Source organism: Nothobranchius furzeri, chromosome 10, assembly GCF_043380555.1.
Source record: "Nothobranchius furzeri strain GRZ-AD chromosome 10, NfurGRZ-RIMD1, whole genome shotgun sequence".
Lineage (NCBI taxonomy): Eukaryota > Metazoa > Chordata > Actinopteri > Cyprinodontiformes > Nothobranchiidae > Nothobranchius > Nothobranchius furzeri.
In genome coordinates, this window is record NC_091750.1 from 33,434,574 (window position 1) to 33,461,458 (window position 26,885).

The following is a 26,885-nucleotide window of genomic DNA, read 5'->3' on the forward strand; positions in this document are numbered from 1 at the left end:
GTGCGTTCGCTTTCTCCTGGGAAATTCTATCTTCCCAGTAGGAAAAATCAAATGAAAAAAGACGGCAAAAGGAATGAAGATACACAGTAAATTTGTTCACAGTAAAGATGTTTGCTTCAGGTTAATTATCAGCTTATAAAACTACAAGGACGATGTTAAAATACAAACAGTTGTATGTTATTTATCGTGATATTTATCAAATATGGTTATATATTGAGAAAAATATATATTTAATTATAAAAGAGAATTAAACTAATAAACACTCGAAAGTATCTAAAATTGGTACCGTTAAGTACCGGTATCGATTCGTAGGTACCGGGAATTAGTACCGGATCGATTCAAATGTCAAAGGTACCCATCCCTAATCTCAACGCAGAGAGATTTCAGGGGAATATATTCTGGAGCCAGATTATCATAGAGTTCTTCCAGGATTTAATGACCCACCATGAGTCCAGACATCAACCCATCTGACCGCATGCAAACACATGAGAAAGGGTGTGCAGAGGGACCGACATCATCAAGCGTGCTGACATCTATGAACTAAGCTGTTGGCTAAGAAAGAATATTCCACACACCCCTCATCCCATAACTTTGTAGAATGATGCAGCATCTCAGTCAAATAAAATAAAACATCAAATAAACATTTTAAAGGGGAAAAATAAAGTCATTTGTTGATTTTAGTTCCTTTCATTTAATGTGAAAATGAAAACTTTAATTTTAGAGTTCCCTAGACAGCCCCCTTCTGTTTGGGACTCATCGTCATAATTTGATCAGCTAATGCATTCATGTCAGCCCCATTATCGAAAACAGCTGGGGGATTCATTGCTCAGGGCCTTTTTCTTGACATTGCTGGATTCTTGTGTATTATTTGTATGCAGCCTCAACCCCAACCTGCCCCCTGATGTCACACTGAAACTGTGGAGTTACAGTATTTTGTAGCAAGAAATTCCCCGAGGCAGAAGAGCTTTCAGGCCGTGGCTCTGCTGTGTCTCAGTCTGTTGATGCTAATGAGATGGTAATCTGAGTGTGGGTCAGCTGTGCTAAATGCCAATCATAGACATCAATCATGTCCCTGGAGTAACTGGCAGCCACTGCGCCACAATCTCAAAACTCTTTCTTTCCTAATTGAATTTCCTCAGAGTCCATCAAATACCTCGCCGTTTGGAGGGCAGTGTTCCCAAATTTGGAGTTCGCTCTGTTTTCTAAGCAAGCTGAGTGACACAAACAACGACTGTGATCGAGAGAAGCTGTTGATTTGTAACCAATAGTCAAGTCAAGCGGCGGTATGGCCCGTAGTCACGGCGGAGGCCCTTTATCCAGGATGATTAACCTTCCCTGCCACAAAGAACCAGCACCCAAGGATACAAGAGGTGGTATCCAACACTGGTGTCACCTATGATTGATCCCTTCTCCCACTGGGGCAGACTGGTGACACTGGAGAGCGCCAACATTGCACCCATTCCTAGCCAGCAACAATGAGCCGTGCAGCTGGCAGCTCAATTAAAGCAAGCTCTCTTTATTAGCTGCAACTTTGGGCTTTTAACTAACAGAGACAGCGGCATGCCACACTGCTCTCAGTGTGTTCGCACTAGAAACTGTGATTGGTGAAAATGCGTGGCATCCTTCAAGGAGTGTGTTGGCTCAAAGATGTACAACGGAGAGCTTGTCCTCACTGGAGAAACAGCAACAGCTGTCATCTGCTTCAGCGCTTACAATGATCCGTGTTCACGTTTAAGTGATTTCTCATGGACCGACCTGCTAATAATGAAATCCCCGTGTCAGAAGCAGCGGTAGATGTAGCGTGGCATTGCTACACAGCTAAAGAAAACACGATCTTTCAGAAAGCATTTGTAATAATTGAATACAAACATTTAGGTTTGACAATGTCTCTCTTTCAGCCAACATTCAGATCTTTAAATAATAAAGCACCAATGCTGTTCCTAACAGCCCTCTTCCACTGAATGTGTTATTATTCACATCCAAGTGTTGCATCAGCCTTTCATGTTTTGCTTCGGTGAACTTGAATGTCTTGATCTAAATAAAAAAAACAACCATAAAAGAAAAATCAAACTGCAAAATGTATTCTTCTGGTTTGTCATTAAGATGCTTCTTTGGGTTTATTTAACTCTAGTTTCTGGTTCACTACTAAACATGGAGTTTGAGTAATGTACTTGTAGAGAGGTCAGATACAAATAAGTAATGAGAAATGAATTTCACAAATAATAAATCTCTTTGAAAAGCAAAACTCTTATGCAACTGCATTCTCCTTATGCTCATAACGTGCTGCGACATCTTTTTCTAGCCTCTTTGAGACTCTTGTACCACTCTGGTCTTACTCTGTAATCACAATGTTGTAGTGGACATCTTCTCTGCATTGCTTCCCAAAATACTGACTGGGTTTTGCTGCGGATTAGGGTTCGTTGCGCAAGATGTGCCAACTGACAGTGTCCATGGATTTGGCGAGGATCTGTATTACATGACGTCTTTTGTCAGAGCTGCAAACACAGAGCCGTGATTTGAAACGTGGCTGTTTGAGGAGAGCAGCTTGTGAAAGCCTGATAAATCCTATAAGCATCTGATCGCATCTAAAACCAGAGCAATCTATTCCCATTCCTGCAGAGGATCAAAGCAAAAACACACATGAAACTAAGCGAGGGGGTAAAACCAGCATAACACGACAGAAACCGGATATAAAATGGACAAAGTGGCACACTGGAATTTGTGTTCAGGTGGACATTGGAGCAAACACAAGAGCAAGAGGGATGACACGTTGAGATGGTGACACAGTTGGAGTTTTCATGCTTCAGTGAATTCCAGAACTATAATTTCTGAGCTATTATTTTATTGCTGGAATGTGCCAAAGCAAAACAGCATCAAGTGACTTACCACAGACAGAAGTGAGTTGCTGCAAAGACTAAAACATCAAGGCTTCAGACCCTCCTCTAAGACTTTAAGAGAATTTCAAATAAGCAAACTGGTTTGTCAAAGTTGAGAAAGAAAAAAAAAGAAGAAAACTCCAAAAGAAATCCATGTGTGGACTCCAGCTGACTGAACAAACATTCACAGAGAAATCTGAAAGCAGCAGATGCTACTTTCATGTTGTACTTTAGACAATGGCAAACTCTCAAGAGAAAAAAGAAAGCAGCAGATAAAAAGTGAAAAATTAGCCGGAACATTGTTGGTTAATAGAGCCCTTCTGTATGGAAAAATGATCTTATTTCAACATTATTTTTTACATCAGTTGAAATCACGAAATAAAACAAATGACTATTTTTGTCAATCTTCAATATTTCCTGGTACTTTAAACGGACAAAGTGTAATCTCTGGAAATATCCATCAAAATGTTGTTGAAATTTAATTAAATGATGCCCAGTTGTATTGGATGCTTCTTAACATCTAACCATTAAATTCAGGTCTAAGAAACATGGGAGCAGGTCTACGTCTCTGGGCGACACCATATTAGACGCCATGTTTCCTTCCAGCCCATGAGGACAAAATCAATCAAATGTTATTTCTAAAGCGCTTTTCAAACAAAGTGTGATTCAAAGTGCTTTACAAAATGACCCCAGATTCCCATAACAGGTTAAAAACATTAACAGACATATGCAAGCACACACACACACACACACACACACACACACAGACTCTCTCTCACACACACACGCACACACACACAAGTAAAAATTATATTAGGCTGAGTCCAGATGAGCCAAGTATGGTAACGCAAGGAAACGCCATCAGAGGAGCCATCTGCCCCGGCAGCATCAGGTCTTCCACACTAAGTCAGGGCGCTCAGTGGAGGGGGAGCATAGACCCCCACCTATAGAGCACCCAGGAAGCTACAGTCGACCACCGCTCCCGGGGCAGAGGGCCCCCACAGAGGAAACACTGGATTAAAATGAGTAAAAATGTAATAAAAGAGCTAATATAAATGACAACAATTAGAAAATAAGTAATAAATAAAATTATATAGACAGTAAAATAATAATTTAATAATAAAACTGTGCTAAAATATAATTATATAGAACATGCAAAGCAAGTAATAAAATATAATCATGTAAAACGAGAAATAAAACTGTAGTAAATATTTAGATAAAAGCTAACCTAAAAAGACGGGTCTTGAGTCTTGACTTAAAAACATGAACGTTCTCTGCGGCCCTGAGGTCCTCTGGCAGCTCGTTCCAGAGGCGAGGGCCGTAACACTGGAAGGACGTCTCGCCGTGAGTTTGTGTCCTGACTTTAGGGATGACCAGGAGACGCCTGCCAGAGGAGCGCAGAGGCCGCGAGGGTTCATATGGTAAAAGCAGTTCTGATAGATAAGAAGGCCCAAGACCATTAAGACACTTAAAAACCATTAGAAGAACCTTAAAATGGATCCTGAAACATACGGGGAGCCAATGCAATGATTCTAAAACCGGTGTCATGTGCTCCCGCCTCCTGGTCTTCATCAGGACACGTGCTGCCGAATTTTGTAAAATTTGTAAGCCTGAGATGCTCTTTTTGGGAAGAGCAGAAAGCAGGGCGTTGCAGTAATCTATCCTACTGGTGATAAAAGCATCCATCAACGTCTCCGTATTGGCCCGAGAGAGAATGGGGCGGACTCTGGCGATGTTCTTTAGATGATGAAAACCTATTTTTGTGATATTTTTAATGTGTGGGATAAAAGTCAGCTCAGAGTCAAAAATCACACCCAGGTTCTTCACTTGTTCAGAAGGATTAAAAGACAGAGATTGTAATTTTGGTAAAAGCTTATCTCTCTGGGCCTCAGGACCAATGACTAAAACTTCAGTTTTGTCCTGGTTGAGGTGGAGAAAGTTCTCTGCCATCCAGGATTTGATGTCTATGATACAGTTAAAAAGTGCATCCATTGACCGAGAGTCATCCAGAGACACGGAGATGTACAACTGTGTATCATCAGCATAATGGTGAAAGTTAACCCCATGTCTCCTGATGACTCCGCCAAGAGGGAGCATATGAAGATTAAAAAGCACTGGGCCTAAAATTGAACCCTGGGGCACACCACATGTAATCCCATGGACCCTAGAGGAACAGGTATCCAAGCTCACCATGAAAGTCCTGTCTGTGAGGTAGGATGTGAACCATCTATGTACAGCACCAGAGAGGCCGATCTGTTGTAAACGAGTTAAAAGAACAGTGTGGTCTACTGTATCGAAGGCAGCACTTAGATCCAGTAGAACCAACACTGTCAACTTCTGTTTATCATAATTTACTCTAAAATAATTTAAAATCTTCAAAAGGGCTGTCTCGGTGCTGTGGTTCACCCTAAAACCAGACTGAAATGTCTCTAGGACATTATTAGTGTTTATAAAATCATTTAGTTGATTTAAAACCAACTTTTCTAAAATTTTGCTTAAAAATGGTAAGTTGGATACCGGTCGATAATTGTTTAATTCATTAAAATCTAAATTGCTCTTCTTCAACAGGGGCCTGACCACCGCCCTTTTAAAGGCAGCAGGAAAGACCCCCGTCTGAAGGGAGCAATTCATCAGGGTTAAAATGCATTTACTAACAAATTATTACAAAACTGTCACCATTCATAAACGTGGTTGTTTTACACATTTACTTCTTCACTTGTTGGAAGTGATGGTCAAACATCATACAACATTTCTGCACAAATAAAAGAGGTTTCTTTTAAACACAAATGTTCAAGCACCAAAGGATATAGCAACAAAAATGGAAATATTCCTCTGATAATACCGAATTGATTAAATATAAATTCTTAAAACTCTGTCTGCTTTTTAAAATACGTATATCTTCTTTATGTCATTCATTGCCAGCATTTCTGAGATTTTTACTGTTTTTCTAAGAGTCACAGAACATTGTGCTTTATGACCATGAAAACACTAAAACTACCAAAAGACAGAGTAGACGTATACCTGGCATTAGGAAGAATCAGCGGGTATGTTGATGACATGTGAGCTGCAGAAGCTATCCCGCTTTGCGCCTCGCTTTAGGCATAACGGCGTCCCAAAATGACCTAAATACATGGATTGTCTGCTTCCTGATCTCGTGATGTGTGAGGCACATGAATGAAGACCGACTTTAGAGTCATTATGCTGACTCTCATGGTGCACAAGCTTGCTCCCAAGCCCGCCCCATTAAAAGACGCAATTTATGACTTTAATCGTTAACAGCAGTGAATGAGTTAAGATTACTGAAATAAAAAGAAATATAACATGACTTAAATGTTTTATATCTGTGAACATTTAAGCTGCTTTCAAAGAAAAAGATCACAACAGTAAAATAGATGCTTAGCTGCTCCACCTGTGAGAGATGTAAAATGTTAGCTTCAGCTGCTCCAGCAGGTGGTTCTGGTTCTGGAGTTTTCAGGTCGACTCTACACATACTTTAATACAACGTGTGCAGTGGTGTCTAGCAGGAATAAACGTGTAAGTCAGGTGGACTGACCATCTGGCACATCGGGGCCAATGCGGGCCTGTCCGATGTGCATCCCTACCACCCTGAAGGCTGGAGGGACAGAGAGATTTCCGCATGTGGTGCACGAGTGAACAAACACAGAGCAAGCTAGGGGAAGAAACTAGTCTACAACACAGGTCCCTGTCCTAGCCTTTTCTCTGCTCTCCTTTCCAGCCACAAGCCAGGTGGCTTGTTTTTAAAAGAGAGGCTCATCAGCAGCAGCTCCTCAGCTGTCCATGGTGCCAGGTGCAGAGCTGCATAGAGTGCATCCAGGGGGAGCTGTCTATGGTGCTGAATCAGGAGACTGCAGACGAGTACCAAACACATATAGTTAGAGGTCCTTACAGCCATGTTCTCCTCAGCTACGATGTGGTGTTCTGTTAGTTTCTGAATCAAGTGCATCTGAGCAACCTCCACCCTCTTCTTTAATTATTTTTGTACTTCAACAAATGACAACATCATCCTGCACCACGAGTATGCATTCATGGAACTAGTACGGCACAACATAAAAAATATATTTAAAATATTTTTTTAATTAAGTTGACTTGTTTGTTAATTATTTTGTTTTTCTATTTTGTTTGCTCTTTAAAAAACATCTTGTGATGTCCTACCTGGCACCTGAAACAAGACGTTACAACTGAACAAACATTAGCTGTTAACGTGTCTGCCTGCTATCGTGCCATCTGTTTGCTCTGTTTCTGCCACACGACTGGTCCAGTGCAGAGCAATGCTTCATGTCAGTGGTCAGTAATTTGCTCTTTATATCAAAGGTTTACATCAACACATTCTCATGTGTCCATCGAGTTACAAAGTTAATTAAAAATATTTTGCCATAATTTTATTGTCCATCTCACCTACCCCCACTGAAAAATCAGCTTTCCCCTGTTTGAGGTCAGAATATTTTTTAATCTGAAGGCCTTTAAAGTACACACTCAGTGTGTCATTATTCTCAGCTCCCAGCTCAGCGATGTCAGGCACCATGCAACTGCTGCCTTGTCACAGCTGCAGGGTTTATGCAGGACCGCAGTCCTTCACACTGCCTGTGGCTTTGCACATGATTGATTGGTTGTCTTTTTCTTGACAGAAACTATTCTGCTGGACCACAAGGCAGGACTGGTAAACCCCACCTCCTATCTCCAACAATATGGATGTTCACCGTGGAGCACTGAAACATGAGTCATCCTCACAAATATTGGGTATAGAAGAGGAAGTGGGTGGCAGACTGTCAACCATCTCAAAGTCAAGCTGAATGAATTGCCCCATGTGGATTGTCATTGGGATTCTATATTGGTTTAATTTCCTCATGCGTGGTAGGCAAAGGAACATAAATGCTGCACAGAGGGTTAAAAGGGGAAATTAAAATAACACACAGTAATATTTTGCAGCAGCAATTAAGCAACAAATTGAATCTTGATTTTCAGGACATGTTACCCATGAGATGCAGATAACAGCTGGTGAGAAGCTTGTGTCAGAAAATAATACATTTGAAGGTGTGAGTCAGAGTTTAGCGTCTATATTAAGTCCTAAGAAATGCTGACACGCTTATTAATCCTCTCATCAAAGCAGCCTTTGTTGGAACACATTAACACTTTGTTAGTCGGTAACACTGATCTTGTTTACCTTTTATTAACTCTCTCAGCTGTGAAAGCTCAAGCCTGACTTGTTAGACGTATAAGTGGCTCAACACACCGGAGGCGACAAACGACTGCGATCAGCAAAATTCGTTGCTGTCGCTTTTATTACCTGACACACGTGAGGCGACCCGTGGCCAGCGGCAAAGCCGTCTACGCGTTCTGTTCCATGGTGAAATCGAAACTTCCGTTGTTTTGATTGGCTGTGTCAGGTTGGAGGGAATTAAGGTTGTTTAAGCGGTTCAGAGTTAATAAAGCGGTAGATATGATGTTTCACAAGGTGCTGCTAGAGTTATGTGAAATCTCACTTCTGATTTTACTATAAAACATAATAATAATCAACTTCTCCTCCATGTTTGCTCGGAGATGTACGGAGCATCCTGTCCGCTCATTGGTCAGTGAATGAAACCTCCGCTGATTGGTCCTCGTCCGAGCGACAGCGATGAAAAGTTGAAAATGTTTCAACTTTCTGGGATCGCGTCACTGGGTCGCCTGTGCATGACACGTGCGCGAGTGCAAAATTTCACACGCACGTTTTTCACGTTTCGCTTGGTAGGAGGGAGACCCGCGATTATCGCTTTGTCGTGCACGTCTCATTGAAGATGAATGGAGGAGAGGCGATGTCGCCTCCCGTGTGTCCAGCCCATAAGAGGTAATATGTGAGAGGATTTGAGACTATTTGTATTAAAACTATACGTTTAGAGATGCAACAAAAAAAGTAAAGTAGAAAAGAAAAAGAAAGGCACGCACCCTATTATGAATATTTTTATTTTTATTTTATTTAATTAAAGAAACAAATGTATGAACTTTACAGAAACATAAAGAAAATGTCTTCTGGTAAACAAAAGGTGTAAAAAAAAGAATCAAATTTTAAACATCGTATTTTTTTTTCTATTCAACTCAACTGTATTTGGGTGACGGTGGCACAGGGGTTAAGTGCTTGCCCCGTAATCGGAAGGTTGCAGGTTCGAGCCCCGTTCAGTCTGTCGCTGTTGTTGTGTCCTTGGGCAAGACACTTGGCCCACCTTGCCTGCTGGCGGTGGTCGGAGGGACCGGTTATGTCAGTGCGCCCAGGGCAGCTGTGGCTACATCGTAGCTCATCCCCACCAGCTTGGGGGGTTCCAGAACGCTAGAAGGCGCTATATCAAATACAGGCCATCTACCATTTATGTATAACAAGAATTAATAATAATAATATCAATACATCTGATTTATAAAGCACTTTACATTTGAAACAAATCTCAAAGTGCTACAAAGCTCATTTATCCGGAAAGCTCTGGTGAAAAAGACAAGTTTTAAGACCAGATTTAAAAGCACCAACAGTCTGTGGTATCCTCAGATGTCCTGGGAGGGAATTCCAAAGTCTGGGTGCAGCTGAGCAAGAAGCACAATCTCCCATGGTGCAAAGTTTAGTCTTTGGAGTTTTCAAGAGATGTACGGATGCAGAGCAGAGGTTGTGTGTGGACGTCTGTGAAGACAGAAGTTCTTTAAGGTGGGCGGGCGGGGGGGGGGGGGGGGGGTGGGGGGGGGGGGTACACTGGTGGGTGAGAAGGGCAACCTTGTAATCAATTCTAGAGATTCTTAGATTTAAGCATGGGCGTAATATGGTCATCTTTGCGTCCTCTCATCTGGATGCTAGCAGCACAGTTCTGAATGTACTGCAGCTTGTGAAGGATTTTTCCAGTCGTCCCAGTGAGAAGAGCGTTGCAGAAATCCAGCCTGGAGAAGACAAGCGCATGGACCAACTTTTCCGCATCAGCAAACGTTAGTGCTGGACGCAGTTTTGCTCTATTCCTGAGGTGGAAAAAAGACGCTTTACACAGATGCTTGACGTGGGCCTCATGCGTCAAACTCGAGTCCATACATAAACTTACTAAAGGTTCATTTTTCTATTATATTTACCATGTGGGTCATGCTAGAGCATGGATTGCCCCAAATATAAAAAAGAATGAAAGAAGATTGTTGAGTTATTATATTTCGAACATGGCTAACGTAGTTTACAATAAAGGTTTGTTTCAGTGAACTCGGCTCCAAACTGGACCTATTACCATAAAAATCATGAAACAACTTTTTGAGCTAAAAAAGAGGAAAAGTCCTTTTGTGTCGAGCTGCTAAATTAAATTTAAAATATTTTACTGTTTGTTTTCAAGGCCTTGAATGGCTCAGCACCATCTTACATATCCAAGTTACTCACTCCTTATGTGCCGGGCAGGACTCTCCGTCCAGGTGACCTACACCTACTACAGATTCCCCGTCTACGCTGCAAAACCCGTGGTGAACGAGCTTTCTCTGTCTGCACTCCGAAACTCTGGAATGATCTCCCGCTGAATATCAGACTCTCCTCCTCCATCGGAGGTTTTTAAGTCTCGCTTAAAGACTTACTTTTATTCCCTTGCTGTTACTGCCTAGCTATTTTATCGATGGTTTATTTAAACTGTTCTTTCACCGATTTTATTGACTTCTCTTGTTTGGTTCTTTGTGTTATGCTCTAGTTGTTTTATTTTTTTTATATTATTCGTTTAACCTTATGTGTTAGTACCCCTGTACAGCACTTTGGTCAGCTCACATGCTGTTTATAAATGTGCTCTATCAATGGAACCTCCGAGCATCAGCTGCAGGCAGCGACGATGACGACACAGCCGCTGCTTTATTTCCGGCTCCAGCTTTGGTTAAAGGGCAATGCTGGGTTACGGGAGAATCCCTGCTGAAAACCCAACACACCTCTGGACTCTAAACCAGTTCACGTCATCACGAAGGATTTATCAAATAAAAAATGTACGTATGACATACATTTCTCAACATCTGAAGATCAATTTGTAACTTGTCTCAGATTGAGACGAAAAATGTCCTTATTTAGGCCGAGAGTGTGTCGATAGTGTTGCTGATTTTGTGATTTAAATAAAGAAAATCCCGACTGTATCTAGGAATGCCATTTGGGAATGGGCAAACTCGGTTTCCTGTGTGTGTGTGTGTGTGTGTGTGTGTGCATGTGCGTGCACGTGCGCGTGCGTGCGTGTGTGTGTGTGTGTGTGTGTGTGTGTGTGTGTGTGTGTGTGTGTGTGTGTGTGTGTGTGTTTAAATCAGCCATCAAGCAAGCACAAACAAAAACAAATTAAGCTAATTATGTTTACAATTTTTAGGAAGTTATTCAAAACTTTATAAAAAATTTACTTTTCTTTGCAGATTTTTAGTAAATCTACAAGTACAGTCAAACTCTCAACATGAGAAAATGGTACAAAAGTGCTTTAATTTCAGTTATCCAACTTAAACTGAGACCATTTGAAGCAGGGGTGTTGAACTCTAGTCCCCGAGGACCGGTATTCAGCATCTTTTAGTTGTTTCCCTGTTCCACTTCATCTGTGCAGCAGCTCTTCAGGCTCTCCAGAAGCCTGTGGGTGTTTCTCCATGTCAAGGCCAGGCCAGGCGCCTTGCTTACAAGGACACGGTCCTTCCTTGGTCAAAGAAAACGGATAAATGGAACAGACTTGCATCACGTGACCGCGGCTTCCACAGCGGTCACGTAACGTCACATGACATGGGAGGTAACATTATATTTTATACATATTAGTCAGCTGGTGGTGAGGAAGAGGGGGCAGGTGCGGCGGTTGTGAGGGATAAGAGGAAGGTTCTGGCCTTTCTGGGGGAGGCTGGAATATGTAGCAACCAACAAATCTTATGTGGCCCCCGAGGAGGTTTGGGGGACTGCGTGTTTATGCGGGGTCGGGGCGTCGGGGTCTGCTGTGGGTCGCGGGACATCCTTGGTGGAGGATGTTGGTGGTGGGGTAAGTTTTCTTGTAGGGGTTGTGTGCGTTTGTGTGTGTGTGTTTGCTGGGGAGTGTGCGGTTGAAGGATTCTGTTGATGGTAGCTCTGTGGGGGCACAGGAGTTTATTTGTTGAGAGCGGTGGGTTGTGTTGGTTTGGCTGTGGTGGCTGAGGAGGCAGCAATACGCCTTCTTGGCATACAGTCTGCCTACTTTAATGAAGAAGAAGATTCAACCACTGAATCAAGTTTGTTGGAGCAGAGAAACCACCAACATGTGCTGGATACCGGCCCTCCAGGCGCAGAATGGACTGCTCCTCGTCTTGAATATTGAACGTTTTCCACAGTATTCCAGTTGTCTGAGATTTTGGATCTGGATCATAAGCTGTAAGCCAAAATCATCACCATCAAAACAAATAAAGGCTTGGAACATCTGGCTTTGCATGGAAAGAGTAGTTCATGCTGAATGACCTTTTGAACCATATTCTAATGCAGGGGTAGGGAACCCTGGTCCTGGAGAGCCACTGTCCAGCATGTTTTGGAGGTTTCCTTGCTTCAACACACCTGATCTTAATCAGAAGCTGATTAACGGGCTTCTGCAGAGCCTGATGAGCCGCTGCACAGGTGAATCAAGCAGAGAAACCTCTAAAGCATGCTGGATAGTGGCTCTCCAGGACCAGGGTTCCCTAGCCCTGGTCTGATGGTTCCAGTTCCACCTGCAGCTTCCTGAATCCTGCAATAACAGGACTGCATCATCAACATTATATGACACATTTATTATAAACATAAGCATCACAATACCCTGATTAATTCAACTTTTTCATTCATCTTTATTATAAAATCAGAAAACTCACAAAGCAGCTCAGCCTGAGTCGTTGGCGTTGATCAACAACGACACAAAACCTCGAAGGTGACAGATTTGTTTGAAATGCGCCAAAAAGGAGAAAAATTGCACTTTTCTAACACAGATGAATCCCCTTTAATGTAATGCACTGACACCGTTATTACCTCCAAATAAATGGGCCAGACATTTTGACATGCACACTGCTCTTTTTGCTCTCTTTGAAATCTTCTTCCATCAGCTCTTCCTCTGCAGCAGGGGGCAGACGAGTGGAAGCTGTCAGCACTCCTCACAACACAACAACTCCTTCCCTGATAGCGAGCTCTTTCCCGAGAGATTACAGAAATGAGCAGTGGGTGGGAAGCTTTGGCACGCTGCACCCCTGCTTTCTCTCTCCTCCTCCTGCTTACCTCTTTCTCTTCTTGCCTTCTCATTTCCTTTCTTCCCCCTCTTCCTGTATCAACTCCCCAGGGCATCGGCTCTGGTGAGGGGAGAACCCGGCAAGTTCCTACACTCGCCCTGCAGCACTGAATTGCAGCGTGAGGATGTATTATGTGCAGTGACACCAAAGGGACACTGATCACACTAACAAGCACAGAGAGGTTGAGTTGACTTGGTAGAAACAGTAACACTGGCGGGCATCATTATCCAACTGCAGACCCCTTTTAACACCTTTCAGAAACAAACAAACAACTTCTATTCATTTTAAGAGACATCCAATATGACAGGTTCTGTCCCGGACCGTCTCACCCAAGAGCTCATAGCTGTCACTGTAAAAAACGACTCATGTTTGGAACTGCGTGATGTTTTGTTTTAAATCTTACAACCTTTTGTAGATTTGGGCCACAGATAGACTTCAATACAAATATTTCTCCTCATCTCTTGCTGGAGTTGCTGCCTTCCTCTTATGGTGTACCACAGCGCTTTTCTCACGTGTGCTTGGCTCATGTTGGTTAGCGGGGAAACAGCTGCATGCTCTGGCAGCTAACTCCAGCTATGCTGCCAAACTCCTCATTATGCCCCTCCTGCTCTGCCCAAAAGGCTCTGCCCTGGGGCTAGAAGAGAGGCTGGGATCAATGAACTGTCTAAGACCCTTGGCGTGTCCTTTTGTTGACAGGGTGAACCCCTGAGCAGAGGCCGAAGAGGTGGAAACACCGACATGCCATGTGCACTTACTATTACCGACCATTGCCAATTAAATCAGTAAGAAGACAACAGGAAATCTCTAACCCTAACCCAAAAAATAAACACTTGCAGATCTGCTTCTCTATGAGAGGGGACATGTAAAGGTGGAAACATTAATTTTTGATCACTTCTGGAGAGTTTAGCTTCTAATTGAAATCAAATAGGCTCCAAATAGATGGGCTGGTGGCTGTTACTTGTTCAGGGTGCAGACTTTGAAAACAAATCACTTGCATTCTTTTGCGAAGTTCAAACGTTGCATCCTTTTGTGCAGCATTCTGAGTTTCTCCTGCTTCAGTAATCACTCCAAATAACAACTACTCATCTGTTTTTTGTCACTGTTTGGTTTTGGGAATCAAACGCCTAAAATGAGCTGTTTCAAAAAAGCCCCTATTGTGATGTCACATCGGGCAAATTTGCATAGAAGCTGTCAGTGCTGGAGGAGCATAGCAGCCAATTTGGGAAAGAGTGGGCATGGCAGCAGTTTGGTTAAAAGTAACAGAGCCATGAAACGGCTCATTCTAGAAGATACTGAAAATATCTAAACTAAAGTTACTGAAATTGCTTTATGTGAGACTGAATTTTAGCAAAGAACATCATTTACACTTTTTATATAAACCGTAGACCTTTAAAAATATAAAATATGTCCCCTTCAAAGGTGTGGTTGACTGAAAGACCATTTAAAATTTATTGTTTCTGATGACAATTGGTCAGTTTTTCATGCAATTTTCTACACTTATCTCCTGCATTAGCCGCTGATTAGAAAATAGATGGTGAATTCAAATTCAAAGATCGTCGTCGTCGTCGTCTTCCTCTGCTTATCCGGGTCCGGGTCGCGGGGGCAGCATCTCAACTAGGGAGCTCCAGGCCGTCCTCTCCCCGGCCACCTCCACCAGCTCCTCCGGCAGGACCCCAAGGCGTTCCCGGACCAGATTGGAGATGTAACCTCTCCAATGTGTCCTGGGTCGACCCGGGGGCCTTCTGCCGGCAGGACATGCCCGAAACACCTCCCCGGGGAGGCGTCCAGGAGGCATCCTGACCAGATGCCCAAACCACCTCAACTGGCTCCTTTCGATCCGGAGGAGCAGCGGTTCTACTCCGAGTCCCTCCCGAATGTCCGAGCTCCTCACCCTATCTCTAAGGCTGAGCCCGGCCACCCTACGGAGGAAACTCATTTCGGCCGCTTCTATCCGCGATCTCGTTCTTTCGGTCATTACCCAAAGCTCATGACCATAGGTGAGGATTGGGACGTAGATCGACCGGTAAATCGAGAGCCTGGCTTTCTGGATCAGCTCACTCTTCCCCACGACAGATCGGCTCAGCGTCCGCATCACTGCAGATGCCGAACCCATCCGCCTGTCGATCTCCCGATCCCTCCTACCCTCACTCGTGAACAAGACCCCGAGATACTTAAACTCCTCCACTTGAGGTAGGACCTCTCCCCCGACCCGGAGGTGGCAAGCCACCCTTTTCCGGTCGAGAACCATGGTCTCAGATTTGGAGGTGCTGATCCTCATCCCAGTCGCTTCACATTCGGCCGCGAACCTACCCAGCAAGAGCTGAAGGTCAGAGCTGGATGAAGCTAGGAGGAACACATCATCCGCAAAAAGCAGAGACGAGATTCTCCTGCCACCAAACTCGACACACTCCACACCACGGCTGCGTCTAGAAATTCTGTCCATAAAAGTGATGAACAGAACCGGTGACAAAGGGCAGCCCTGGCGGAGTCCAACCCTCACTGGGAACAGGTCCGACTTACTACCGGCTATGCGGACCAAACTCACGCTCCTCTGGTAAAGGGACTGAATGGCCCTTAACAGAAAGCCACCCACCCCATACTCCTGGAGCCTCCCCCACAGGGTGCCCCTGGGGACACGGTCATAAGCCTTCTCCAAATCCACAAAGCACATGTGGATTGGTTGGGCAAACTCCCATGCCCCCTCCATCACCCTTGCAAGGGTATAGAGCTGGTCCACAGTTCCACGGCCAGGACGAAAACCACATTGCTCCTCCTCTATCTGAGATTCAACTATCGATCGGACCCTCCTCTCCAGTACCTTGGAGTAGACCTTTCCAGGGAGGCTGAGGATTGTGATCCCCCTATAGTTGGAACACACCCTCAGGTCACCCTTCTTAAAGATGGGGACCACCACCCCGGTCTGCCACTCCCTAGGAACTGCCCCCGATGACCACGCAATGTTGTAGAGACGTGTCAACCATGACAGCCCTACAACATCCATAGCCTTGAGATACCCAGGACGAACCTCATCCGCCCCCGGGGCTCCGCCGCTGTGTAGTTGTTTGACTACCTCAGCAACTTCTGCCCCCGAGATCGGACAGTCCATCCCCAGGCCTCCCAGCTCTGGTTCCTCCTCGGAATGCACATTGGTGGGATTGAGGAGCTCCTCAAAGTATTCCTTCCACCGTCCGACTATAGCCTCAGTTGACATCAGCAGCTCCCCATCCCCACTGTAAACAGTGTGAGCGAGTTGCTGCCTTCCTCTCCTGAGGCGCCGGACAGTTTGCCAGAACCTCTTTGGAGCCGATCGATAGTCTTTCTCCATGGCCTCACCAAACTCCTCCCACGCCCGAGATTTTGCCTCGGCAACTGCCACTGCTGCACCCCGCTTGGCTATCCGGTACCTGTCTGCTGCCTCCGGAGACCCACTGACCAGCCACGCCCTGTAGGCCTCCTTCTTCAGCTTGACGGCTCCCTGAACCTCTGGTGTCCACCAGCGGGTACGGGGGTTGCCACCACGACTGGCACCGGCCACCTTACGACCACAGCTAGCAACAGCCGCCTCGACAATCGCAGAGTGGAACAAGGCCCACTCGGAGTCAATGTCCCCCACTGCTCTCGGGACACGGTCAAAGCTCTGCCGGAGGTGGGAGTTGAAGACCGTCTTGACAGGTTCTTCTGCCAGGCGTTCCCAGCAGACCCTCACTATGCGTTTGGGTCTGCCAGGTCTACGCGGCATGTTCCCTTGCCATCTGATCCAACTCACCACCAGGTGGTGATCAGTTGACAGCTCCGCCCCTCTCTTCACTCGGGTGTCCAAAACATACGGCCGCAGGTCAGATGATACGACTACAAAATCTATCATCGACCTGTGACCTAGGCTGCCCTGGTACCAAGTGTACCGGTGGGCATCCTTATGTTCGAACATGGTGTTCGTTATGGCCAAACTGCGGCTTGCACAGAAGTCCAATAACAAAACACCGCTCGAGTTCAGATTAGGTGGGCCGTTCCTCCCAATCACACCCCTCCAGGTCAAGCTGTCATTGCCCACGTGAGCATTGAAGTCCCCCAGCAGGACAATGGAGTCCTCTGATGGAGCACTATCTAGCACTCGTCCCAGGGACTCCAAAAAGGGTGGGTACTCTGAACTGATATTTGGCCCATAAGCACAAACAACAGTCAGGACCCGTTCCCCGACCCGAAGGCGCAAGGAAGCTACCCACTTGTCCCCCGGGGTAAACCCCAACACACAGGCAGAGAGTCTTGGGGCTAACAAAAAGCCAACCCCAGCCCTCCGCCTCTCACCCAGAGCAACTCCAGCAAAGTAGAGTGTCCAACCCCTCTCCAGGTCTCGGGTTCCAGAGCCAATGCAATGTGTCGAGGTGAGTCCGACTATATCTAGCCGGTACCGCTCAACCTCTGCCACAAGCTCCGGCTCCTTCCCCGCCAGCGAGGTGACGTTCCATGTCCCAAAAACCAGTTTTCTTGTCCGGCGATTGGACCGCCAAGGCTCCCGCCTTGGTCTGCCACCCAATTCGCATTGCACCGGACCCTTCATGTTCCTCCTGCGGGTGGTGGGTCCACAGTTGGACGAGCCCATGTATCCGGTTCGGGCTGGGCCCGGCCGGGCCCCATGGGCGAAAGCCCGGCCACCAGGCGCTCGCTCACGGGCCCCAACCCCAGGCCTGGCTCCAGGGTGGGACCTCGGTAACCCTCCGGGCCGGGTACTCCGACTCTTCGTTTTAACCGCCATGAAAGATCCTTCGAACCGTTCTTTGTCTCACCCTTCACCTAAGACCAATTTGTCATGGGAGACCCTACCAGGGGCACTAAGTGCCCCAGACAACATAGCTCCTAGGATCATTAGGGCACTCAAACTCCTCCACCACGATAAGGTGATGGTTCAAGGAGGAGGCAAATTCAAAGATACTTTATTAATCCCAGAGGGAAATTAGAGTTTCAGTACACACAATTCAGAGATCAGACATACATGGGCAAGACACTTGACAAGAACTGGTGACTGTGGTCCTTCGCAACCCTGAGTCACGCTACCTTAATAGAGATAAGAGGGTTACATGGGGAATTGATTCAGGAGGGGGGGGGGGGGGGGGGGGGGGGCTTTTCTCAATGCAGTCTCCCTGGGGTTCCTGTGCTCTGGGGCAGCGCCTGGATCCCTGGGACTTGGAGCTCCCTCCATCTCCTACACATCTTTGGGGGGCAGATCTGTGGTCCCTCACACTCTCTGTTGGACGCTCCTATAGAGAAACCTTACATAAACAAGCGCGTGTACACACACAGGTGCTCTCATAAGCATGGACTTGGGCACGTTCAACACATGTCTTAAGGCTGTGGTTGGCACTTAATGCACTGTGATTTATTATCGTGTGATTGTTCAGTTAAACAATGTTGATTTTATATTTCTTCATCAAGTTGACGCAGTGATAGCTTGCTCCTGATGTATTGTTGTGTCCCTTTTTTTGTTTGTTTGTTTTTGTATTTTTTTCTCTTTCTGCAGGTCTAGAAGCAGACTCTTGTTCATTATTGTTTATTTTTTGTGGAACCCCCCCACCACCACACACACACACACATACACACACGCACACCCCTTTTGTCTCTTCCTTTCTCTTTCACCTCTGTCTCCGTGTCTGGTCGGAATTATAAAACATTCAGCAACAATAACAATAAAGTTTTAAGTATCAGGCGTGACATTAAAAGCAGACGCTGTGATGCTCCACCTGAGAGTAAATCTGTAAGGCTTGTCACCGGCATTCAGACATCAGTTCTGTTTGCTTCACAGCCAGACAGGACATAGGGGGAAAAATAATAATAATAATAATAAATTCTGCATATTTTGGGTAAATTATATATGTAAGCGAGTTACTACCTGCTAGCCACTGAAGCCGCAACAACTAAGTAACTAACCAATTACAGACAACTGCTTTGGATCTAAAAGTTTAAGGTATCAGCCCAATAGCTACAGTTAGTTGACTTACATTTAAACTTTGCTTCAGATGTAGCTGCTGGCTCCTGATCTGCCATCCTTTAGAAAATACCGCGCCATATTCTTGGAAATTTTTGACAAAGAAGGCAACAAGATACTTCCCCTGTATCCGTGGTCAGTTAGCTAAACAGCTAACAAATGGAGGACAGATGCCTCAGTAGCACCTGGACATTGGAACACGCCTGGCACTTCCTGATGACATATCTCCTAGGTAACTGGGGCGGGACCAAGACATCAAGGTGAGGTTCCTCGACACTGAGAAATACCCAGTGTCTTGGTGATGGCAACTTTGCATAATGGCTGAACGTGTTCTGTTAGCTAATCAGAAGTGAGGTGTGTGCATATCACTAATAATAATGCATCATTCTACTGTTTCCAGCTCCCCTCTGCACCAGCAGACTTCTGCATCTCAGAACAGGAGCATCATAGCTTTTTCTTTTCTACGACTCTTAAGGCAACAATTTTCAATCAATCAATCAGATTTATTTATAAAGCGCTTTTCAAACAAAGTGCTTTACAAAATCACCCCAGATTCCCAAAACAGGTTAAAAACATTAACAGACATATGCAAGCACACACACACACACACACACACACACACACACACACACACACACACACACACACACACACACACACACACACACACACACACACACACACAAGTAAACATTACATTTGGCTGAGTCCAGATGAGCCAAGTAAGGTAGGCAAGGAAACGCCATCAGAGGAGCCGTCTGCCCCGGCAGCATCAGGTCTTCCACACTAAGTCAGGGCGCTCAGTGGAGGGGGAGCATAGACCCCCACCTATAGAGCGCCCAGGAAGCTACAGTCGACCACCGCTCCCAGGGCGGAGGACCCCTACAGGGGAAACACTGGATTAAAACTAGTAAAAATATAATTTCACTAGAGAACTTTGCAAATGTAATGAATAAATGAATAAACCACTTCCTTAAGGTGTAGTGAGAAATTTTAGAAAGTTGGTGATCTGAAGAACCTAAAACATTCAGTCAGTACCTCTCTTTAGCTCTCAGACTGACATATACACGGTCTCATTCACAACACCGTTGTACAGCTCGTCGGTGCATTATGCACGCAGCAGATAAAGTGATCCACTGTAAGTGCATTAAAGCTTCTGTCCTGGATCCATCCGTTAACGACTTGGGCTTCAGTGATGACAGGTCACAAGGCAGCACATCCAGTAATGGGTACTACTGTAAAGTGAGAAGTTTACCCATAGCCCTGGTTAAAAAAAGATCATTGTCTGGTTGTGGTGACCATATTAAAGCTTCTGAAAGGTGTTTCAATTGGCCTTTAAAGAAATGTAGCAACAGTAAATCTACTGTTTCCACAGGAGATGATTACAGGCTTGCTGCATCGCGGAGCGCATTAGGCCACACAGAATGGAAATCCTAGCATCTCTTGATGTATTGTAGAGCACACTTGGGATTCGAGACGTGCAACAGCGTGAGATTGAAAATAGTACTGATACCCATCAAAGGTGTCTGGAGGAAAGGCCTGCATAAATCTGGATGATGTTTGCTTTTTATCAAAGTTGACTTTTCACTAATGCTGCAGGGAGGCGGGTACGTCAAAATGCCTCTTGCCTCCAGGGAAATGTGCTGTGAACTTCCAACTCGCCAATGGCCGTAATGTTGCTTTTTCGAGCTGCAACATTTATCTACGTGTTTTAAACTCACAGCTAAGAAGATGTAAATAGTCCAGAAAGACACGGCTGCTGTCACATCGCCGTTGGATGAGGAATGTCTGTCAGGAGGACGGTGGCCTCTGGGTGAACCTGACATTTCATTTGTTTCATGCCTGGGCCTATAAAAGGCACCCCGGCCTTTTGCTCAACTATCTGTCATGAATGAGTTTTGTTATTTTTATTAAAATGTGTTTTTTTCTGATTGTTGGGTTAATGTTGAGTTGACAATCTTAATTATGTGAACTGCTTCTTGCTAAATTCGGCTAACTTACATCCTTCTTCAGATAGCTAACCGAGTCAAACCAGAACACAAATATTTGAAAAGATGCCATCATGGAGTTCCTTAGCAATGTACACTGGGACCTAAAATTCCTAAACCAGACTGCCTTTATCCTTCCTATTGGAGGCTATGGTCTGCAGAAGCCTGTTTAGCATGCCTCTGTATTGCTAACCACCTCAGTTAAATTGCACCTTGGTTTCTCTTCCCACAGGTGATAGGCCCATGTGGAAGTGATGACCTGTGACTTCTATTGGTGGAGCTCAGCTGAGCACCAGGAGCCAAGGCCTAAGAACTTGTGAGTGGATGAATCATGTTGAAGCCTGACTCCATGATGGTGTGCTGGACTTGTCTAAGAATGATCCCAAACAGAAGTGGTCAAAACTATTTAGCTTCCTGGTTTGATCTTCTGATAACCACGCCCACTGATTGCTTTTCCAGACTTCTCATTGGGAAGAGAACCTGGGGCGGACTCAGAACCCGCTAGAACCAGTGGGATTTTAACAGATCTGCCAATAAGAACATGCCTGCCAAGAGATGTGAATGGCCTATTGTTGGAATGTGTAAATAACAAGCAACATTTTTTATATTAACATATTAATGGCTGCCATGGCAACACGACTGATGAACAGCCACCACCCAGCAAGAGCAAGAACACTGGAACTAGCGGTTACAGTGAATTTCTTTACTGAACAGCTCAACGGCACTGTGGTCCCAATGAAACTGGAACGCATGGTGCAAAATTAACACCAACCAGAAATATCACCATCAGAACATGAAACAAGGGACCAGCAACAACCAACACATCACTAATAATACATCTGAAACAAATAAAACCAAAACCCACCAAAATACAGCAAAACAGCTTCCCACAATGCACCTCACACACTGCCTGCTCCTTTTTTTTTTTTTTTTTTTTGCCTGTTCCACAGTTGGCGGGGTCACTACACAATTGGACTACAAGCAAAAATGCAACCCACACTTATTTCACAAGTTCTTTAAAAGCGTGTTTAGCTATCGTGTACGTAGAAACGTTACCAACTTCACATGGGACAGCGCTCTGCTGAGCAGAAACAGCACTCAACAGTTTTGTGGAGCAGGTAGGTGTCCTAGGGGGCGCTCTTTACTCATTTACAGCTGTGATGATAGCTAAGTTTAAGGCTAGCAGTTAGCTTTTTTAGTTTGCCGACCATCAATGAAAAACAAGAGAAAAAGAAGTTTGTTTTTTTTTGTTTGCATCACGGTAGAGCCTAAAAATAAATGTCAGAAAGTAATGTCTTTTGAGGTGAAACAAAGAGCTACACCTGAGTGAACATCGGCAAACACTCTTTTGAGGGAGCTAACGGTGGCTATGAAATCACGGACTGATGGTGACTTGACTTTGTTGCTTATTTAGTATCTGTTGGCTCGTGCTAGTGCCAGATTGTTGTTAGTGCTAGCTACAACAGGCTGCTGTAGAGTTGTTTGTGACAGCTGTAATTCCACTTTCAACCAGTAGGACAGACACTCTGGAAACGTTAAGCAAGCTTTATCAGCTGGTTACCAGAAGGTGTGAGAAGCTCTAAAACACGAGACGTTGTAGTGATTTGCCGCTTTGAAACTTCATTAGTATCAATTTAGTACGGGTTATAAGACCAATCTCAGGTCATTTGGTGTCCATCATTCTGATGTAAGTAAACCAGTTCATAGTTTAAAACCATTAAAAACATTTGACAATCAACAGTTGGGATTTAACCTGAGGTCAGATGGTTCAATAATCACAGAAACTGTAAAATCAAATAAGTACATTTCGCTCTATAAAAGCTTCAGTTTGCATGTTTGATGATGAAGATCATAATAGTTTTGTTTAAGTATGAAATATTAAGCAGGAATGGAAGGGTAAAATTGGGTTACCTTTGCAAAGTTTCTTTTCAGCAACTTCTGAAACATTTATCTGTAGACAGATGGGACGATATCCGTGTTCAGGGGTGAGGTGATCATAAACCGATTGGACGATCAGGGATTTGATTCCCAGCTCCATTCCCCAAGGAAAAACATGTACTGAATTATTGCCTTTTTTTATTCACTGTGTCAGCAACTAATACCTCATTTTCCAAATAAATAAATAAATAAACACTTTTTTGCATCAAGTAGCATCTTAAATGTACATATTCATGTGATATTTTATGTTGTAGTCAAGTTATTTAATGAATTTATTGCATCACATAGAAGCTAGACTGGAGGTTTCTCAGAGGACAGAGCCTGTCAGATTCAGATGAATCAAAGGTGATCATCAGATGATCAATACAAATAGCTTTATTCCCAAACAGAGGGAGAAGCATATCTCTTGTAGATACAGAAATTATTGAATAAAAAATGAAGGACTTCACTTGAAAACGGCTGTTAAAGGAAGCAGAGCAGTAGTGGCTTTAACAGATGAGTTGTCTCTCAATAGCAGCTCTCAGAAGGGAAGCGAGGCCAAATGCTCGGTTTGAGATAAGATGCAGAATAACTGAACAGAGGTCCTCTTTAACGATGAGTCGTGTGTAAAAAGGGAAAATAATTGGGAAACTGGCTGGCAATCAACACTATCTAGTGAATTAAAAACTGAAACAGGATGCTGTGATTTCAAGAGTTGGTCTTTAAAGCTGTGGTCCGTAGCGTGATGTCATCCACAAGAGGAGGAGGAGGAGATTTTTTAATTTGAACGGCTAGAGCTCCCGCACCTGCCTCCCTCCTCTTGCTAAATAAAAATGTGGTTACAGTTCTCTAAAATACAACACATTACTGTTGTGATTATTAGCCAACAAATAATTTGTAAGCTTTACTTACTTTTTGGATTCATCAATAAATTCGTAAATATGGAAATATTTACCGATTTCTTACGTAATTAGGATATCCGTGGATATGCCTCACACAGGGCACCAATTATGTTGTGATTATTAGCCAACAAATAATTTGTAAGCTTTACTTACTTTTTGGATTCCTCAATAAATCTGTAAATATTTCCATATTTACGAATTTATTGATGAATCCAAAAAGTAAGTAAAGCTTACAAATTATTTGTTGGCTAATAATCACAACATAATTAAGTACATACTGAAATACATTTGGCAACTCTTCAGTTTTGAGCCCTCGCAAAATTTCCTTCGTCTCTTAAAAGTGCCTCAAACGTAAATCTGACTCTTCAATCATGAAACTTTTATGGCGATTGTTACAGCAGAACTTTTAAATTGTTACAAATTTCTTAGAGAAGTGGAAGGCAGTCGAGGGATTTGTGTGCATTTTAAATGTGCTGTCATGCTAATTTTAATGTTCTCATCATTCTTCCTTACTGGAAAGCTCAGTGGATTGCCTCTGTGTATGAAATGTGCTGCCTTGTCTTGCCTAGAGAGACCGCTAACCGGTACTAGCTTTGGTTTCTTCATTGCAAACCTCTTCTTCTTCTTCTCACAGACACGAAGACATGACTCGGACTGGCGCTGCCTACTGGAGCTAGCATAGTAGCAGGTGGCTACATTGGATGGGTCTCCATTTGCCTCATGTGCATTTATTTCTGCTGAGGAAGGTCTTTACCCAACTAAAACACATTTTATCCAACTTTTTTCACAAAATCAGACAAATGGTATGACTTGATAGCTTGTGATGGACCCATCCAAAATGGTGGTGACACCGATTCACTCTCCAGCACTTACTGTGTTCTTCTTCTGTCTTATTTTTCTTTCTTCTTCTTCTTCTTTCTTTTTCTTTTTCTGTCTTCTTTTTCCTTTCTTTCTTCTTCTTTCTTCTTTTTCTCCTTCGTCTTCTTTCTTCTTTTTCTCCTTCGTCTTCTTTTTCTTCTTTTTTCTTCTTCTTCTTTCTTTCTTTCTTCTTCTTGTTCTTCTTTCTTCTTTTTCTTTCTTCTTTTTCTTTTTCTCCTTTCTTCTTTCTCTCTCATTTTTTCTTCTTTCTTCTTTCTTTCTTCGCTTTCTTCTTCTTTTTCTTCTTTTTTCTGTCTTCTTCTTTTGTCTTTTTTCTTCTTCTTTCTTTTTCATCATCTTCTTCTTGCTGGGCTGACTGTGGTGGCTTCCACAGCTCCCTCTATTGGTTGAGGCCAGGGGAGTAACTTACCTACTTTATGTCATACAACAGGTAAAGAAAGTCAATTTAAATATTTTAAGTTCATTTTAAACTACTTAGCTTAGCTTAAAGAAAGAAACGTGTGTCATTATTTATAAAAGTTACAGTGAATGCTGGTCTCATCCATGACTTGAGATGAAAGCTTTCATCATGTAGAAGAAGTTTTGGGCAGGTGTTTTCCTGTCTGGAGAACATAGATTGTCCAGATTTGCATGATTTATTTACCCTGATAAACATCATCGATTTAATGTGTGAATAAACTGAAGCCGAACTAATTTGCTTGACTTGACAGCAGAACGCAGCCTTCTATAAATGTTAGGTTGACCTAGTTATGTTCCATTTGACTAAACGCTCATTTGTGATAGCTTTAGAAGTGGATTTTAAAGCCAAATGAGGTCTTTTTTTGGTTTAGTGTGCTTTTATCCTAAAAATCTTTTATTAATCGAGTGTGATTACACCCTTGTGGACATGACTGAGCGAGAACAATTTAAAGTTGGATCCACTGCTGTTTAGAGACTCAAGTGGATTCATTCTGACCCAAAACTGCTAAAAAAGAAAGAACCTTGCATCAGAATCATGACTGTTGCTTGACTTGCACCAATCAGAATTTGAGAATATGGTGTCAAATATATGATATGTAGTGCCTTATTTTGCACCCAAGCCCTAAAAGTCCAGCAGTCACCAATAGTTTTCAGACTCTTGAGCCCTATTGGGACATTTTCTGGACATCCGCAAATACAACGCTTTTTACACGAAGAACAAAGCAAAGCTCCAATTGAAATGGAGCTCCCTGACCTCATCTGAAGGATCCAGTGATGCTTTTTCCCTATCCCAGTTCCTCAACACCTTTCTGTGACATCATCCCCCAACGATTAAAGGTGCCATGTCAGCACTGTGGACAGCTGACACCAGGTCACTCTGATTCTGATGGTGAAGGTAGCAATCATACATAACACGTGTCTCAGAGGGCGTCACTCTCCCAAAGTTCCTGCACAGCAGTTAGATTAAAGCTGTATTTTACTTGTGAAAGGAGCTGAGGGAGAACATCAATAACGAGTCTCCAGGCAGGATCCCCCAAAACAAAAGCCTCCGTCAGCTGGAGACTTGTGTTACGGTGGAGCAGTAAAGTGAGATGTGGTGCCCAGACCGATATAGCAGGGTTACAGTATGAAGAGAAAAATACTGCAGGGTTAGAAGTTTTCTCATTGGAAAGTGTTTGTGTGTTTTTTATGATCAGATTATTTTTTTATTTTTTTGCATGCACACAACATATCCCTCCAGGAGCACCATGAGGAAAGTATAAAACAAAACTAATATAACAACAACAACTAGAACTATTACTACCACTACCACTACTAGTACTACTACTACTGATAATAATAATAATAATAATAATAATAATAGCAATAACAATAGTAACTCTTATTTTCTAAGTCTAACCAAAGTATTTTTCTTCTTTTTTTCATTTGGGAGTCTAAAAATTGCTTCCCCCCCTTATTTAAGACGCCCGAGCCACGTCAACTGGCTCCTCTCGAGTGCACCACTGGTTCCTTTTATTTTAGCTTTGAAATGCTGAAATAAATAAACAAAAACTATGATGACATGACTGAAAATTTGCATTTCAACTTACTAAAGTTTTTAACTTTTTTTTATTTTTTTAATATAGAAACAAAAATCAAAAACATTTTGAGGAAGCTAAAACAAATGCAT